This window comes from Anoplopoma fimbria, chromosome 6, assembly GCF_027596085.1.
Source record: "Anoplopoma fimbria isolate UVic2021 breed Golden Eagle Sablefish chromosome 6, Afim_UVic_2022, whole genome shotgun sequence".
NCBI classification, from domain to species: Eukaryota; Metazoa; Chordata; class Actinopteri; order Perciformes; family Anoplopomatidae; genus Anoplopoma; species Anoplopoma fimbria.
In genome coordinates, this window is record NC_072454.1 from 370,384 (window position 1) to 374,043 (window position 3,660).

General features: G+C 53.5%; 1 protein-coding gene across 1 annotated transcript in view; it reads right to left on the reverse strand.

Moving 5' to 3' along the window:
• The window catches only part of tjap1 (tight junction associated protein 1 (peripheral)), a 29,222-nt gene extending 25,562 nt beyond the window's left edge, over positions 1 to 3,660 (reverse strand). Inside the window, 1 exon segment of the mRNA XM_054600509.1 lies at positions 3,429 to 3,660. The gene's annotated coding sequence lies outside the window, so the exon portion shown is untranslated.

The following is a 3,660-nucleotide window of genomic DNA, read 5'->3' on the forward strand; positions in this document are numbered from 1 at the left end:
TGTGGTTCTTAGCTTCCTTCCCTTCCTCTTCCCAGCTGTAAGGGGCCGTCTACCTGGTCTGACAGTGAGGAGGTGGATCAGTAGACTCAGCTGGACTCTCTGCTCCACTGAAGCAAACAAAACCAGACAACTTCACCTTAATAAAATATAAATGTGGACGTCCTGAGAATAAAACCATGTGACCATGAACTGCTCTTCATCCTCTCACCTTCAGATTCATGATTTTGCTAAAGACATGCAAGGTTTCATTCTGTTATTGATGATTTGGAGGTCTTCTGTGATCGCTGTGGTTTCTACTCCGTCATGCTAAACAAGATCAGCTACTGCTACACCGTCATGAAGGACAACTAACCTCCTTCACTGGGCAACTAACCTCCCTCTCTGGACAACTTACCTCCTTCACTGGGCAACTTATGTCCTTAAGGGTCTGGTGAAGATGTGGGACGCAGTTTAAGGTTGAAGTCACCTTCACAGTTTCTTGACTCACAACCAAACAGACTGACACACACACACACACACACACACACACACACACACACACACACACACACACACACACACACACACACACACACACACACACACACACACACACACACACACACACACACACACACACACACACACACACACACACACACACACACACACACACACACACACACACACACACACTTTAGACCGGTCCACATCAAACACGTTCTTTTTAACCAGAGGTCTTTAGTTAGAGAACCTCACTTCCATCATTGTTTGCTGACATCACAAAGGAAACACAGACTCTGTTTCCTAGCAACAGAACAGCTGAACACACCTGACTGACATTCAACCTGTCAATCACCTGAACACACCTGACTGACATTTAACCTGTCAATCACCTGAACACACCTGACTGACATTTAACCTGTCAAACCTGAACACACCTGACTGACATTTAACCTGTCAATCACCTGACATTTAACCTGTCAATCACCTGAACACACCTGACTGACATTTAACCTGTCAATCACCTGAACACACCTGACTGACATTTAACCTGTCAATCACCTGAACACACCTGACTGACATTTAACCTGTCAATCACCTGAACACACCTGAGCCTTAAGCACTTTAAGGCTCTCTGGCTCCTCCTCTGTGTTAAATGTTTAATCAAATTGTTTACATTGTTTTTCACAGCAGAAACTACATTTTTGTTATTGCAGGTAACCTTACTGAGTCCAGCACCGGCCCTTCTCAGGTGTGTCCAGGTGTGTCCAGGTCTGCTGAAATTTGACCTCTTACAACCTGACACACCTGAAGTGTGTATCAGCAGAGTTCAGGTCAGAGTCTAACCCTGATACGTAAGCCTTTCAATGACTCAGTGACGGAGAAACACCTGAGAGCAGTTACCTGGAGGACAGGTGTTTTGGATTAGTCTGCTGATTCCAAGGTGTCCACAGTGATGTCACACAGGTAGAGCTGGCTAGTGTTTACGTGATGATGTCAGTACAACACGGGCTGTGGGCCAATCACACGCCACCTGAGAGGAAGTTTGTTGAAGGGATCATTGACCCCTGAACACCTGGACCTGGACCTGATCCTTCAGGGTCCTTTAATCTGGATCATCAGTTCAGTTTTTAAGGGATTGTCTTATTGATACATGTTAAAGCTTCTCGTGTTCTTCAGTCAGTGAGATCTGGCTGGAGGCTGCTGATGGACAAACATGACAGAACGTGTTCTGATGGGTTCCTGCACAGCTCAAGGGACTGGAGAACCATCGAGAACCATAAATGACTTTCAGGACCAAACCTTATCGGCAACATCTGTGAAGATCAAAACCAGAATAGACAGGTGGCTGATGTACGCATGGAGTCTCACCAAGATGCTTCAGAACCAAAGCGGTTCTTCTAGAAACGTGAAGCAGAAGGACAAACTACTAAACTCTGTTTATTTGTTTTCCCAAAAATCAATTCCACTACTTGAGAATCCCTGAGAGTCCCAGAAGGTCTCAGAGGGTCTCTGGGACTCCCGGAAGGTCTCTGGGGTCTCTGAGGGGTCTCTGGGACTCCCGGAAGGTCTCTGAGGGTCTCTGAGACTCCCAAAAGGTATCTGAGGGTCTCTGAGACTCCCAAAAGGTATCTGAGGTCTCTGGGACTCCCAGAAGGTCTCTGAGGGTCTCTGAGGGTCTCTGGGACTCCCAAAAGGTCTCTGAGGGTCTCTGGGACTCCCAGAAGGTCTCTGAGGGTCTCTGGGACTCCCGGAAGGTCTCTGGGGTCTCTGAGGGGTCTCTGGGACTCCCGGAAGGTCTCTGAGGGTCTCTGAGACTCCCAAAAGGTCTCTGAGGTCTCTGGGACTCCCAGAAGGTCTCTGAGGGTCTCTGAGGGTCTCTGGGACTCCCAAAAGGTCTCTGAGGGTCTCTGGGACTCCCAGAAGGTCTCTGAGGGTCTCTGGGACTCCCAAAAGGTCTCTGAGGGTCTCTGGGACTCCCAGAAGGTCTCTGAGGGTCTCTGGGGGTCTCTGGGACTCCCAAAAGGTCTCTGAGGGTCTCTGGGACTCCCAAAAGGTCTCTGGAGGTCTCTGGAGGTCTCTGAGGGTCTCTGGGGGTCTCTGAGACTCTCAGAAGGTCTCTGGAGGTCTCTGAGGGTCTCTGGAGGTCTCTGAGACTCTCAGAAGGTCTCTGGAGGTCTCTGAGGGTCTCTGGCTCCCTGAGCAGTGGGTCCTGTGCCCAGGTATAATCCTGACGTGTGATTGGCTGTGAGAGGCAGGTGAACGTGGTGAAGTCTGTGAAACACGCACACTAACTCGGACACGCGCACTCACGAAATGATTCAGTGAAGTCCGTGCGCGGACCGGACACAGGACCGGGACCGGACCGGACCGGACTACAGGACCGGACCGGACCACAGCACCGGACCACTACAGGACCGGACCACAGCACCGGACCGGACTACAGGACCGGACCACCGGACCACAGGACCGGACCGGACCACAGCACCGGACCGGACCACAGGACCGGACCACCGGACCACAGGACCGGACCGGACCACAGCACCGGAGCGGACTACAGGACCGGACCACCGGACCACAGGACCGGACCGGACCGGACCACAGGACCGGACCGGACTACAGGACCGGACTACAGGACAGGACCGGACTTCAGGACCACCGGACCGGACCACAGGACCGGACCGGACCGGACCACAGGACCGGACCGGACCACAGGACCGGACCGGACCGGACCACCGGACCACAGGACCGGACCACCGGACCACAGCACCGGACCGGACTACAGGACCGGACTACAGGACCGGACCGGACTACAGGACCGGACTTCAGGACCACCGGACCGGACCACAGGACCGGACCACAGGACCGGACACAGGACCGGACCACAGGACCGGACCGGACCACAGGACCGGACTACAGGACCGGACACCGGCGGCAGAGCTTACCTGTGAGGCCGCTGAACTCCCGGTTTCTCCACGAACAAGTCCCGGAAACAGGAGAAGAGACAGAGAGGAGGAGCAGCAGGAGGAGGAGGAGGAGGAGGAGGAGGAGGAGGAGGAGGAGGCCTCAGCGGGTACCTGGTACCTGGTACCGGGACCGGGACCGGGACCGGGACCGGATCGGGAGTCAGCGCGTCAGAGCCGCTGTGCTGAAGCTGGTCTGCTGCTCTGCTCAGCT